The following is a 19,315-nucleotide window of genomic DNA, read 5'->3' on the forward strand; positions in this document are numbered from 1 at the left end:
GAAGTGGTAAAGGAGGAGTAGGAGAAGTTGAAGGAAGGTGAAAGGTGACAGAAAGACAGCCTGAAGTAGTCCAGCTGTGTGCAGGACAGGGTCAGCAAGGTCAGCAACGGCGGTGACTGTCTGGAGGGGGACCGTTTGGAAGTTCCTGGAAGGACCGCGGACGGGTAGTGGCCCGGCGGTCTGGAGCAGTGTACCAAAGGACAGTCAGCACCAGGGCAGGGGCCTCTCGGACCTCGGCAAGGCTAGGAGTCGCCATAATTTGCCGAATCCATCAGTGAAGGGGACGTAGATCCCCCAACAACCAAGTCCCGATTGAAGGCAACAGCCCAACCATTGTAGCAGAAACACCGCCACCGCCAAGGCACCAGTTTCTCAGGGCCAGCGCCTGCGGGCAAAGAGTAGAGCTCCTCCGGTCCAGCTTGAAACCGGGGAGCGGGTTACTGGTGGGAACCCATCGCTACCAACACAGAAACAAAGGTGCAAGGAAAAGGGACATCACCGTCACCTACTGGGAGAGCAAGTGCAGCCGTCCGTGGGAACCGTCTTTCCAGCCGTGTGGTTTACCGTAAAACTGTGTCAACGTCTCAGGCTGAGTGAGTACCACAGTGCCGCAAGGCACAGCGTTGCCCCCGCGTCCCTGCGCCCACCAGGCCCTGCACCTTCCACACCATCACTGGGCCCCGGGATCACCAACCCCTACCCACGGAGGGGCAACACAACACCTGGCTGCTCCGCATCACCATCCCCGGGATCCCCATATTGAGCAGCGGTGGTGAAATCACCACAACCGTGGGTGGCGTCACGGACAATAAACAATCCCCACACCCCACAATCCCCTTTCACTCACGGGCGAGGAGTGCCGCTCGAGAACCCCCGGGATCCGGCCTACAGCTCGAGCCACCACTGAGCAGCGGCCGCCGGACCCGAGCAGAAGGGGGTGAGCGTAGTGTGCTGACACCCTCCTCCCCACCCGCGACACCACCACAATACCATACTATCACTGGACCACACCACCATAATACCATACTATTACTGGACCACACTACCACAATACCATACTATCACTGGACCACATCACCAGAATACCATACTGTTACTCAGTGGCGTAACTAGAGTTTGATGGGCCCTGGTGCAAAATTTGGACCGGGGCCCCCCTCCACGTACACCGACACTTAGGGAACGGGATAATGACACTGACACAGGATAATGATGCTGACACTTGGCTCTTACCCTCAGCACCCAGGTTTCCAATGATCTGTAATCCCTCTACCAGAACACAGCTTTCCTATGTTCTGATATCCATCTTGTCCTCGGCACCCAGCTTTCCCATGCTCTGCTATACATCATTCCCTCAGCACCCAGCTTTCCCATGCTCTGCTATACATCATTCCCTCAGCACCCAGCTTTCCCATGCTCTGCTATACATCATTCCCTCAGCACCCAGCTGTTATGTCACCGCCGGAGTCTGCTCCTGCGACTTCTACTCCGATCGCCAGGCGACGCCCTGTTACTGCCGTGGATGGTGCTAGTGATGGGAGAGAAGTCGATGCCAGCGGCACCAGTGGGCGCAGGCTCCGATCATCCACTGGGCTGGGTTAGCTTGGGATCTGCAGTACCGCTGGCTGACTGTGGGTGGCGTGTGTTTTCCAGCTGAAGTTGCCAGCGTTCAGCTACAGCCAATGGGAAGACACCACACCCTTATTATTTCCCCTCCTGTCACATGACTACTGTCAGATATTGGCTTTGTGCGCACTAGAAATGTGAAGTTTCTCAAGAAAATTTCTTGAGAAACTTCTGGGAGTGGAAGATTTCCGGACCTCCGGAAAAAATCCGCACCAAATTCGCGGTAAATCCGCATGCGGATTTGCCGCGATTTTCCCGCAGGTTGTTCCCTGCGGATTTTGCAGGCTGTACTGCAGAAATCCGCAGGTACCTGCAGAAAAGAATTGACATGCTCATTTTCTCAAGAAATTTTCTCAAGAAAATCTTCTCAAGGAAATTTCTTGAGAAAAATTCGCAGCGTGCGCACAGCTATTTTTTTTCTCATAGGATTTGCTGGGAAATGTCTGCACAAAGATTGCAGACATTTCTCAAGAAATTTCCGCAGCAAATCCGCGGGTAAATCCGCGGGTAAAACGGCCTAGTGCGCACATAGCCATAGTTCTGATTTTCCTGGCTCCTGTTACGTCCTATTCTGTTGGTGATTCCTGTGTTGACTTCTGCGTGTTTTTGACTAACCTTCTGCCTACTGTTTTTGCACCTTGCTGCCCGACCCGAATCTGACCTCTGCTACGTTTGCTGACTACGTCCTTGTCTGCCAATTCTGTCCCTGTTCCACAATTCCTGGTTTGACCCTGCCTGATGACTACTCTCATCGCACTGCAGCCTTCCACAGGTTGTGATCTCCAGGGTCCTGTGTAATTCCAAATCCCTGTATAGGGGTTAAAGGGTTTCAGGGTTCTGGGGGTCCTACTTGGTGAGTGGCTTCCCTCTAGCCCCCCTTTACAGCCCATCTGAGTCTGTGGATCCAGGCAGGCGTTACACCAGCTTTCCCATATCAGAGCATGGGAAAGCTGGGTGCTGAGAGATGTATAGCAGAGCATGGGAAAGCCGGGTGCTGAGGGAAACAGCCTTTTTCCCTAAGCACAAAACATTCCCATCCCATGCTTGTATCTTTGTCCCCCTTGTATATAGTTCTCCAAATACTATAATGGCCCCCACATAGCCTTCCATATATTATAAAGGGTCCCACATAACCCTTCATATATTAAAATGCAGCTACATAGTCCTCCATGTATTATAATGCATTTCCCATAGTTCTCCATGTATTATAATTCACCCCATAGTCCTCCATATATTATACTGCACCACAGTCCTCCATGTATTATAACGCACCCCCATAGTCCTCCATGTATAAAGTAGCTTCCATAGTCATCCATATATTATAATATAGCCCCCATAGTCCTATATGTATTACAATGCAGCCCCATAAACCTTCATATTGTATTATGCAGCCCTATACTCCTCCATGTATAATGCACCCATATAGTCCATGTATAAGGTGTCCTTCATGTTTATTATGCTGCAACATAGACCTCCATGTATAATGCAGCCCCATAGACCTCCATGTATAATGTAGCCCCATAGACCTCCATGTATAATGTAGCCCCATAGACCTCCATGTATCATGCAGCCCCATAGACCTTTATGTATCATGCAGCCAGCCAGCCACCCCAGGGCCTCCATGTGTCATGCAGCAAGCTCCCCAGGGTCTCCATGTGTCATGCAGCCAGTCCCCCTTCCCAGGGCCTCCATGTGTCATGCAGCCAGCACTCCCCCAGGGCCTCCATGGGGCCTGGCTGCAGGACACATGGAGTCCTTGGTCTGCAGCCCATGTGTCCTGCATCCAGACCCCTCCCCAGGGCCTCCATGTGTCCTGCAGCCAGTCCCCCTTCCCAGGGCCTCCATGTGTCATGCAGCCAGCACTCCCCCAGGGCCTCCATGGGGCCTGGCTGCAGGACACATGGAGTCCTTGGGCTGCAGCCCAAGTGTCCTGCATCCAGACCCCTCCCCAGGGCCTCCATGTGTCCTGCATCCAGACCCCTCCCCAGGGCCTCCATGTGTCCTGCAGCCAGCCCCCCCCCCCCACCAGGGCCTCCATGTGTCATGCAGCCAGCACTCCCCCAGGGCCTCCATGGGGCCTGGCTGCAGGACACATGGAGTCCTTGGGCTGCAGCCCAAGTGTCCTGCATCCAGACCCCTCCCCAGGGCCTCCATGTGTCCTGCATCCAGACCCCTCCCCAGGGCCTCCATGTGTCCTGCAGCCAGTCCCCCCCAGAGCCTCCATGTGTCATGCAGCCAGCACCTCCCCCCCCAGGGCCTCCATGGGGCCTGGCTGCAGGACACATGGAGTCCTTGGGGGGCCCTGGCTGCAGGACGCATGGAGGCCCTGGGGTGCAGCCCATGTGTCCTGCAGCCAGACCCCCCCCCCCCAAAGGACTCCATGTGTCCTGCAGCCAGCCTCCCCCATCCCCCAGGGCCTCCATGGGGCCTGGCTGCAGGACACATGGAGTCCTTGGGGGGGCCCTGGCTGCAGGACACATGGAGTCCTTGGGCTGCAGCCCATGAGTCCAGCATCCAGACCCCCCCCAGGGCCTCCATGTGTCCTGCAGCCAGTCCCCCCCAGGGCCTGCATGTGTCATGCAGCCAGCACCCCCCCCCCCCCGGGCCTCCATGTGTCAAGCAGCCAGGGCCCCCCCAAGGACTCCATGTGTCATGCAGCCAGCCCCCCCAAGGACTCCATGTGTCCTGCAGCCAGGCCCCCCCAAGGACTCCATGTGTCCTGCAGCCAGCCCCCCCCCAGCGCCTCCATGTGTCCTGCAGCCAGACCCCCAGGGCCAAGGACTCCATGTGTACTGCAGCCAGACCCCCAGGGCCAAGGACTCCATGTGTCCTGCAGCCAGACCCCCAGGGCCAAGGACTCCATGTGTCCTGCAGCCAGACCCCCAGGGCCAAGGACTCCATGTGTCCTGCAGCCAGCCTCCCCGTGTATTCACTGATTTATTAAAAAAAAAACAAAAAAAAAACAAGTACTCACCTCTCTTCTCCTTCCACCGCAGTTCTGTACTCACCTCCTCTACTTGTTTCACCGCTGCTCGTCCTCACTTCTGTCCTTGTTCCCCCGTTGCTCCAGTCGGCGTCCTCCTGCGCTCTGTGCTCTCACCACACACAGCAGTCGCACAGGAATGACGTCACCGCAGGCACGGGGGAAGACTGATGATGCAAAGAGCGGCGCCGGCCACTCTATGCAATATCAAAGCACTGCAGTCAGTGTGCGCGGTGACGGAAGCGCGGTGACGGGAGCGCGGTGCGGTGAGTGACTGGAGCGCAGTGACGCCACCGCTGACACCAAACAGGGGGGCCCGGTGTCAGCGGCGGCGACCGGGTCATATAGCGGCCGCCGCGCCGCGTGGTCTGCGGCAGAACAGCGCAGCACCTCTCTCACAGAGAGGAGCTGGCTGCTGATCTGCCTGGCGGCCGCGGACCCCTAACCTCCCGGGTCAGGTCGCAATCGCGACCGCTGCGACCGCGGTAGTTAGGCCCCTGCTGTTACTGGACCACACCACCATAATACCATACAATCACTGGACCACACCACCATAATACCATACTATCACTGGACCACACCACCACAATACCATACTATCACTGGACCACACCACCACAATACCATACTATCACTGGACCACACCACCACAATACCATACTATCACTGGACCACACCACCACAATACCATACTATCACTGGACCTCACCACCACAATACCATACTATCACTGGACCACACCACCACAATACCATACTATCACTGGACCTCACCACCACAATACCATACTATCACTGGACCTCACCACCACAATACCATACTATCACTGGACCACACCACCATAATACCATACTGTTACTGGACCACACCACCACAATACCATACTATCACTGGACCTCACCACCACAATACCATGCTATCACTGGACCACACCACCACAATACCATGCTATCACTGGACCACACCACCACAATACCATACTATCACTGGACCTCACCACCACAATACCATACTATCACTGGACCACACCACCACAATACCATGCTATCACTGGACCACACCACCACAATACCATGCTATCACTGGACCACACCACCACAATACCATGCTATCACTGGACCTCACCACCACAATACCATGCTATCACTGGACCACACCACCACAATACCATGCTATCACTGGACCACACCACCACAATACCATGCTATCACTGGACCTCACCACCACAATACCATACTATCACTGGACCACACCATCACAATACCATACTATCACTGGACCACACCACCATAATACCATGCTATCACTGGACCTCACCACCACAATACCATGCTATCACTGGACCACACCACCACAATACCATGCTATCACTGGACCACACCACCACAATACCATGCTATCACTGGACCTCACCACCACAATACCATGCTATCACTGGACCACACCACCACAATACCATGCTATCACTGGACCACACCACCACAATACCATGCTATCACTGGACCTCACCACCACAATACCATACTATCACTGGACCTCACCACCACAATACCATACTATCACTGGACCACACCACCATAATACCATACTATCACTGGACCTCACCACCACAATACCACACTATCACTGGACCACACCACCACAATACGATACTGTCACTGGACCACACCACCATAATACCATACTGTTACTGGACCACACCACCACAATACCATACTATCACTGGACCACACCACCACAATACCATGCTATCACTGGACCTCACCACCACAATACCATACTATCACTGGACCTCACCACCACAATACCATACTATCACTGGACCTCACCACCACAATACCATACTATCACTGGACCTCACCACCACAATACCATACTATCACTGGACCTCACCACCACAATACCATACTATCACTGGACCTCACCACCACAATACCATACTATCACTGGACCTCACCACCACAATACCATACTATCACTGGACCACACCACCATAATACCATACTGTTACTGGACCACACCACCACAATACCATACTATCACTGGACCTCACCACCACAATACCATGCTATCACTGGACCACACCACCACAATACCATGCTATCACTGGACCACACCACCACAATACCATACTATCACTGGACCACACCACCATAATACCACACTATCACTGGACCACACCACCATAATACCATACTATCACTGGACCACACCACCATAATACCATACTATCACTGGACCACACCACCACAATACCATACTATCACTGGACCTCACCACCACAATACCATACTATCACTGGACCACACCACCACAATACCATACTATCACTGGACCACACCACCATAATACCACACTATCACTGGACCACACCACCATAATACCATACTATCACTGGACCACACCACCATAATACCATACTATCACTGGACCACACCACCACAATACCATACTATCACTGGACCTCACCACCACAATACCATACTATCACTGGACCACACCACCATAATACCATACTATCACTGGACCACACCACCATAATACCACACTATCACTGGACCACACCACCATAATACCATACTATCACTGGACCACACCACCACAATACCATACTATCACTGGACCACACCACCATAATATCATACTATCACTGGACCACACCACCACAATACCATACTATCACTGGACCAAACCACCATAATATCATACTATCACTGGACCACACCACCACAATACCATACTATCACTGGACCACACCACCACAATACCATACTATCACTGGACCACACCACCATAATACCATACTATCACTGGACCACACCACCATAATACCATACTATCACTGGACCACACCACCATAATACCATACTATCACTGGACCACACCACCACAATACCATACTATCACTGGACCACACCACCACAATACCATACTATCACTGGACCACACCACCACAATACCATACTATCACTGGACCACACCACCATAATATCATACTATCACTGGACCACACCACCACAATACCATACTATCACTGGACCACACCACCCACACCACCACAATACCATACTATCACTGGACCACACCACCACAATACCATACTATCACTGGACCACACCACCATAATACCATACTATCACTGGACCACACCACCATAATACCATACTATCACTGGACCACACCACCACAATACCATACTATCACTGGACCACACCACCATAATACCATACTATCACTGGACCACACCACCACAATACCATACTATCACTGGACCACACCACCATAATATCATACTATCACTGGACCACACCACCACAATACCATACTATCACTGGACCACACCACCATAATACCATACTATCACTGGACCACACCACCATAATACCATACTATCACTGGACCACACCACCATAATACCATACTATCACTGGACCTCACCACCACAATACCATACTATCACTGGACCACACCACCACAATACCATACTATCACTGGACCACACCACCACAATACCATACTATCACTGGACCACACCACCACAATACCATACTATCACTGGACCACACCACCATAATACCATACTATCACTGGACCACACCACCACAATACCATACTATCACTGGACCACACTACCACAATACCATACTATCACTGGACCACACCACCATAATACCATACTATCACTGGACCTCACCACCACAATACCATACTATCACTGGACCTCACCACCACAATACCATACTATCACTGGACCACACCACCATAATACCATACTATCACTGGACCACACCACCATAATACCACACTATCACTGGACCACACCACCATAATACCATACTATCACTGGACCACACCACCATAATACCATACTATCACTGGACCACACCACCATAATACCATACTATCACTGGACCACACCACCACAATACCATACTATCACTGGACCACACCACCACAATACCATACTATCACTGGACCACACCACCATAATACCACACTATCACTGGACCACACCACCATAATACCATACTATCACTGGACCACACCACCATAATACCACACTATCACTGGACCACACCACCATAATACCATACTATCACTGGACCACACCACCATAATACCATACTATCACTGGACCACACCACCACAATACCATACTATCACTGGACCACACCACCATAATACCATACTATCACTGGACCACACCACCACAATACCATACTATCACTGGACCTCACCACCACAATACCATACTATCACTGGACCACACCACCACAATACCATACTATCACTGGAGCTCACCACCACAATACCATACTATCACTGGACCACACCACCATAATACCACACTATCACTGGACCACACCACCATAATACCATACTATCACTGGACCACACTACCACAATACCATACTATCACTGGACCACACCACCACAATACCATACTATCACTGGACCACACCACCACAATACCATACTATCACTGGACCACACCACCACAATACCATACTATCACTGGACCACACCACCATAATACCATACTATCACTGGACCACACCACCATAATACCATACTATCACTGGACCACACCACCACAATACCATACTATCACTGGACCACACCACCATAATACCATACTATCACTGGACCACACCACCATAATACCATACTATCACTGGACCACACCACCATAATACCATACTATCACTGGACCACACCACCATAATACCATACTATCACTGGACCACACCACCACAATACCATACTATCACTGGACCACACCACCACAATACCATACTATCACTGGACCACACCACCACAATACCATACTATCACTGGACCACACCACCATAATACCATACTATCACTGGACCACACCACCACAATACCATACTATCACTGGACCACACCACCATAATACCATACTATCACTGGACCACACCACCACAATACCATGCTATCACTGGACCACACCACCACAATACCATACTATCACTGGACCACACCACCACAATACCATACTATCACTGGACCTCACCACCACAATACCATACTATCACTGGACCACACCACCACAATACCATACTATCACTGGACCTCACCACCACAATACCATACTATCACTGGACCTCACCACCACAATACCATACTATCACTGGACCACACCACCATAATACCATACTGTTACTGGACCACACCACCACAATACCATACTATCACTGGACCTCACCACCACAATACCATGCTATCACTGGACCACACCACCACAATACCATGCTATCACTGGACCACACCACCACAATACCATACTATCACTGGACCTCACCACCACAATACCATACTATCACTGGACCACACCACCACAATACCATGCTATCACTGGACCACACCACCACAATACCATGCTATCACTGGACCACACCACCACAATACCATGCTATCACTGGACCTCACCACCACAATACCATGCTATCACTGGACCACACCACCACAATACCATGCTATCACTGGACCTCACCACCACAATACCATACTATCACTGGACCACACCACCACAATACCATACTATCACTGGACCTCACCACCACAATACCATACTATCACTGGACCACACCACCATAATACCATACTATCACTGGACCTCACCACCACAATACCACACTATCACTGGACCACACCACCACAATACGATACTGTCACTGGACCACACCACCATAATACCATACTGTTACTGGACCACACCACCACAATACCATACTATCACTGGACCTCACCACCACAATACCATACTATCACTGGACCTCACCACCACAATACCATACTATCACTGGACCTCACCACCACAATACCATACTATCACTGGACCTCACCACCATAATACCATACTATCACTGGACCTCACCACCACAATACCATACTATCACTGGACCACACCACCACAATACCATACTATCACTGGACCACACCACCACAATACCATACTATCACTGGACCACACCACCACAATACCATACTGTTACTGGACCACACCACCACAATACCATACTATCACTGGACCTCACCACCACAATACCATACTATCACTGGACCTCACCACCACAATACCATACTATCACTGGACCACACCACCACAATACCATGCTATCACTGGACCACACCACCACAATACCATACTATCACTGGACCTCACCACCACAATACCATACTATCACTGGACCACACCACCACAATACCATGCTATCACTGGACCACACCACCACAATACCATGCTATCACTGGACCACACCACCACAATACCATGCTATCACTGGACCTCACCACCACAATACCATGCTATCACTGGACCACACCACCACAATACCATGCTATCACTGGACCACACCACCACAATACCATGCTATCACTGGACCTCACCACCACAATACCATACTATCACTGGACCACACCACCACAATACCATACTATCACTGGACCTCACCACCACAATACCATACTATCACTGGACCACACCACCATAATACCATACTGTTACTGGACCACACCACCACAATACCATACTATCACTGGACCTCACCACCACAATACCATGCTATCACTGGACCACACCACCACAATACCATGCTATCACTGGACCACACCACCACAATACCATACTATCACTGGACCACACCACCATAATAGCATGCTATCACTGGACCACACCACCACAATACCATGCTATCACTGGACCACACCACCACAATACCATACTATCACTGGACCTCACCACCACAATACCATACTATCACTGGACCACACCACCATAATAGCATGCTATCACTGGACCACACCACCACAATACCATACTATCACTGGACCACACCACCATAATAGCATGCTATCACTGGACCACACCACCACAATACCATGCTATCACTGGACCACACCACCACAATACCATACTATCACTGGACCACACCACCACAATACCATACTATCACTGGACCACACCACCACAATACCATACTATCACTGGACCACACCACCACAATACCATACTATCACTGGACCACACCACCACAATACCATGCTATCACTGGACCACACCACCACAATACCATGCTATCACTGGACCACACCACCACAATACCATACTATCACTGGACCACACCACCATAATAGCATGCTATCACTGGACCACACCACCACAATACCATACTATCACTGGACCACACCACCATAATACCATACTATCACTGGACCACACCACCACAATACCATACTATCACTGGACCACACCACCATAATACCATACTATCACTGGACCACACCACCATAATACCATACTATCACTGGACCACACCACCATAATACCATACTATCACTGGACCACACCACCATAATACCATACTATCACTGGACCACACCACCACAATACCATACTATCACTGGACCACACCACCACAATACCATACTATCACTGGACCACACCACCACAATACCATACTATCACTGGACCACACTACCATAATATCATACTATCACTGGACCACACCACCATAATACCATACTATCACTGGACCACACCACCATAATACCATACTATCACTGGACCACACCACCACAATACCATACTATCACTGGACCACACCACCACAATACCATACTATCACTGGACCACACCACCACAATACCATACTATCACTGGACCACACCACCATAATACCATACTATCACTGGACCACACCACCACAATACCATACTATCACTGGACCACACCACCATAATACCATACTATCACTGGACCACACCACCACAATACCATACTATCACTGGACCACACCACCACAATACCATACTATCACTGGACCACACCACCATAATACCATACTATCACTGGACCACACCACCATAATACCACACTATCACTGGACCACACCACCACAATACCATGCTATCACTGGACCACACCACCATAATACCATACTATCACTGGACCACACCACCACAATACCATACTATCACTGGACCACACCACCACAATACCATACTATCACTGGACCACACCACCACAATACCATACTATCACTGGACCACACCACCATAATACCACACTATCACTGGACCACACCACCACAATACCATGCTATCACTGGACCACACCACCATAATACCATACTATCACTGGACCACACCACCACAATACCATACTATCACTGGACCACACCACCACAATACCATACTATCACTGGACCACACCACCACAATACCATACTATCACTGGACCTCACCACCACAATACCATACTATCACTGGACCACACCACCACAATACCATACTATCACTGGACCTCACCACCACAATACCATACTATCACTGGACCTCACCACCACAATACCATACTATCACTGGACCACACCACCATAATACCATACTGTTACTGGACCACACCACCACAATACCATACTATCACTGGACCTCACCACCACAATACCATGCTATCACTGGACCACACCACCACAATACCATGCTATCACTGGACCACACCACCACAATACCATACTATCACTGGACCTCACCACCACAATACCATACTATCACTGGACCACACCACCACAATACCATGCTATCACTGGACCACACCACCACAATACCATGCTATCACTGGACCACACCACCACAATACCATGCTATCACTGGACCTCACCACCACAATACCATGCTATCACTGGACCACACCACCACAATACCATGCTATCACTGGACCTCACCACCACAATACCATACTATCACTGGACCACACCACCACAATACCATACTATCACTGGACCTCACCACCACAATACCATACTATCACTGGACCACACCACCATAATACCATACTATCACTGGACCTCACCACCACAATACCACACTATCACTGGACCACACCACCACAATACGATACTGTCACTGGACCACACCACCATAATACCATACTATCACTGGACCTCACCACCACAATGCCATACTATCACTGGACCTCACCACCACAATACCATACTATCACTGGACCTCACCACCACAATACCATACTATCACTGGACCTCACCACCACAATACCATACTATCACTGGACCACACCACCATAATACCATACTATCACTGGACCTCACCACCACAATACCATACTATCACTGGACCACACCACCATAATACCATACTATCACTGGACCACACCACCATAATACCATACTATCACTGGACCACACCACCATAATACCATACTGTTACTGGACCACACCACCACAATACCATACTATCACTGGACCTCACCACCACAATACCATGCTATCACTGGACCACACCACCACAATACCATACTATCACTGGACCTCACCACCACAATACCATACTATCACTGGACCTCACCACCACAATACCATACTATCACTGGACCTCACCACCACAATACCATACTATCACTGGACCACACCACCATAATACCATACTGTTACTGGACCACACCACCACAATACCATACTATCACTGGACCTCACCACCACAATACCATACTATCACTGGACCACACCACCACAATACCATACTATCACTGGACCACACCACCATAATACCATACTATCACTGGACCACACCACCACAATACCATACTATCACTGGACCACACCACCACAATACCATACTATCACTGGACCACACCACCACAATACCATACTATCACTGGACCACACCACCACAATACCATACTATCACTGGACCACACCACCATAATACCATACTATCACTGGACCACACCACCACAATACCATACTATCACTGGACCACACCACCACAATACCATACTATCACTGGACCACACCACCATAATACCATACTATCACTGGACCTCACCACCACAATACCATACTATCACTGGACCACACCACCACAATACCATGCTATCACTGGACCACACCACCACAATACCATACTATCACTGGACCTCACCACCACAATACCATACTATCACTGGACCACACCACCACAATACCATGCTATCACTGGACCACACCACCACAATACCATGCTATCACTGGACCACACCACCACAATACCATGCTATCACTGGACCTCACCACCACAATACCATGCTATCACTGGACCACACCACCACAATACCATGCTATCACTGGACCACACCACCACAATACCATGCTATCACTGGACCTCACCACCACAATACCATACTATCACTGGACCACACCACCACAATACCATACTATCACTGGACCTCACCACCACAATACCATACTATCACTGGACCACACCACCACAATACCATGCTATCACTGGACCTCACCACCACAATACCATGCTATCACTGGACCACACCACCACAATACCATGCTATCACTGGACCACACCACCACAATACCATACTATCACTGGACCACACCACCATAATAGCATGCTATCACTGGACCACACCACCACAATACCATGCTATCACTGGACCACACCACCACAATACCATACTATCACTGGACCTCACCACCACAATACCATACTATCACTGGACCACACCACCATAATAGCATGCTATCACTGGACCACACCACCACAATACCATACTATCACTGGACCACACCACCATAATAGCATGCTATCACTGGACCACACCACCACAATACCATGCTATCACTGGACCACACCACCACAATACCATACTATCACTGGACCACACCACCACAATACCATGCTATCACTGGACCACACCACCACAATACCATGCTATCACTGGACCACACCACCACAATACCATACTATCACTGGACCACACCACCACAATACCATACTATCACTGGACCACACCACCACAATACCATACTATCACTGGACCACACCACCACAATACCATACTATCACTGGACCACACCACCACAATACCATGCTATCACTGGACCACACCACCACAATACCATGCTATCACTGGACCACACCACCACAATACCATACTATCACTGGACCACACCCCCATAATAGCATGCTATCACTGGACCACACCACCACAATACCATACTATCACTGGACCACACCACCATAATGCCATACTATCACTGGACCACACCACCACAATACCATACTATCACTGGACCACACCACCATAATACCATACTATCACTGGACCACACCACCATAATACCATACTATCACTGGACCACACCACCACAATACCATACTATCACTGGACCACACCACCATAATACCATACTATCACTGGACCACACCACCATAATACCATACTATCACTGGACCACACCACCATAATACCATACTATCACTGGACCACACCACCACAATACCATACTATCACTGGACCACACCACCACAATACCATACTATCACTGGACCACACCACCACAATACCATACTATCACTGGACCACACCACCACAATACCATACTATCACTGGACCACACCACCATAATACCATACTATCACTGGACCACACCACCACAATACCATACTATCACTGGACCACACCACCATAATACCATACTATCACTGGACCACACCACCACAATACCATGCTATCACTGGACCACACCACCACAATACCATACTATCACTGGACCACACCACCACAATACCATACTATCACTGGACCTCACCACCACAATACCATACTATCACTGGACCACACCACCACAATACCATACTATCACTGGACCTCACCACCACAATACCATACTATCACTGGACCTCACCACCACAATACCATACTATCACTGGACCACACCACCATAATACCATACTGTTACTGGACCACACCACCACAATACCATACTATCACTGGACCTCACCACCACAATACCATGCTATCACTGGACCACACCACCACAATACCATGCTATCACTGGACCACACCACCATAATACCATACTATCACTGGACCACACCACCACAATACCATACTATCACTGGACCACACCACCACAATACCATACTATCACTGGACCACACCACCACAATACCATACTATCACTGGACCACACCACCACAATACCATACTATCACTGGACCACACCACCATAATACCATACTATCACTGGACCACACCACCACAATACCATACTATCACTGGACCACACCACCATAATACCATACTATCACTGGACCACACCACCACAATACCATGCTATCACTGGACCACACCACCACAATACCATACTATCACTGGACCACACCACCACAATACCATACTATCACTGGACCTCACCACCACAATACCATACTATCACTGGACCACACCACCACAATACCATACTATCACTGGACCTCACCACCACAATACCATACTATCACTGGACCTCACCACCACAATACCATACTATCACTGGACCACACCACCATAATACCATACTGTTACTGGACCACACCACCACAATACCATACTATCACTGGACCTCACCACCACAATACCATGCTATCACTGGACCACACCACCACAATACCATGCTATCACTGGACCACACCACCACAATACCATACTATCACTGGACCTCACCACCACAATACCATACTATCACTGGACCACACCACCACAATACCATGCTATCACTGGACCACACCACCACAATACCATGCTATCACTGGACCACACCACCACAATACCATGCTATCACTGGACCTCACCACCACAATACCATGCTATCACTGGACCACACCACCACAATACCATGCTATCACTGGACCTCACCACCACAATACCATACTATCACTGGACCACACCACCACAATACCATACTATCACTGGACCTCACCACCACAATACCATACTATCACTGGACCACACCACCATAATACCATACTATCACTGGACCTCACCACCACAATACCACACTATCACTGGACCACACCACCACAATACGATACTGTCACTGGACCACACCACCATAATACCATACTATCACTGGACCTCACCACCACAATACCATACTATCACTGGACCTCACCACCACAATACCATACTATCACTGGACCTCACCACCACAATACCATACTATCACTGGACCTCACCACCACAATACCATACTATCACTGGACCACACCACCATAATACCATACTGTTACTGGACCACACCACCACAATACCATACTATCACTGGACCTCACCACCACAATACCATACTATCACTGGACCACACCACCACAATACCATGCTATCACTGGACCTCACCACCACAATACCATACTATCACTGGACCACACCACCACAATACCATGCTATCACTGGACCACACCACCACAATACCATGCTATCACTGGACCACACCACCACAATACCATGCTATCACTGGACCTCACCACCACAATACCATGCTATCACTGGACCACACCACCACAATACCATGCTATCACTGGACCACACCACCACAATACCATGCTATCACTGGACCTCACCACCACAATACCATACTATCACTGGACCACACCACCACAATACCATGCTATCACTGGACCACACCACCACAATACCATACTATCACTGGACCTCACCACCACAATACCATACTATCACTGGACCACACCACCACAATACCATGCTATCACTGGACCACACCACCACAATACCATACTATCACTGGACCTCACCACCACAATACCATACTATCACTGGACCACACCACCATAATACCATACTGTTACTGGACCACACCACCACAATACCATACTATCACTGGACCTCACCACCACAATACCATGCTATCACTGGACCACACCACCACAATACCATGCTATCACTGGACCACACCACCACAATACCATACTATCACTGGACCACACCACCATAATAGCATGCTATCACTGGACCACACCACCACAATACCATGCTATCACTGGACCACACCACCACAATACCATACTATCACTGGACCTCACCACCACAATACCATACTATCACTGGACCACACCACCATAATAGCATGCTATCACTGGACCACACCACCACAATACCATACTATCACTGGACCACACCACCATAATAGCATGCTATCACTGGACCACACCACCATAATACCATACTGTTACTGGACCACACCACCACAATACCATACTATCACTGGACCTCACCACCACAATACCATGCTATCACTGGACCACACCACCACAATACCATACTATCACTGGACCACACCACCACAATACCATACTATCACTGGACCACACCACCACAATACCATACTATCACTGGACCACACCACCACAATACCATACTATCACTGGACCACACCACCACAATACCATGCTATCACTGGACCACACCACCACAATACCATGCTATCACTGGACCACACCACCACAATACCATACTATCACTGGACCACACCACCATAATAGCATGCTATCACTGGACCACACCACCACAATACCATACTATCACTGGACCACACCACCATAATGCCATACTGTTACTGGACCACACCACCACAATACCATACTATCACTGGACCACACCACCACAATACCATACTATCACTGGACCACACCACCACAATACCATGCTATCTCTGGACCACACCACCACAATACCATACTATCACTGGACCACACCACCACAATACCATACTATCACTGGACCACACCACCATAATACCATACTATCACTGGACCTCACCACCACAATACCATACTATCACTGGACCACACCACCACAATACCATACTATCACTGGACCACACCACCACA

The sequence above is a fragment of the Anomaloglossus baeobatrachus genome, chromosome 2 (assembly GCF_048569485.1).
Source record: "Anomaloglossus baeobatrachus isolate aAnoBae1 chromosome 2, aAnoBae1.hap1, whole genome shotgun sequence".
Lineage (NCBI taxonomy): Eukaryota > Metazoa > Chordata > Amphibia > Anura > Aromobatidae > Anomaloglossus > Anomaloglossus baeobatrachus.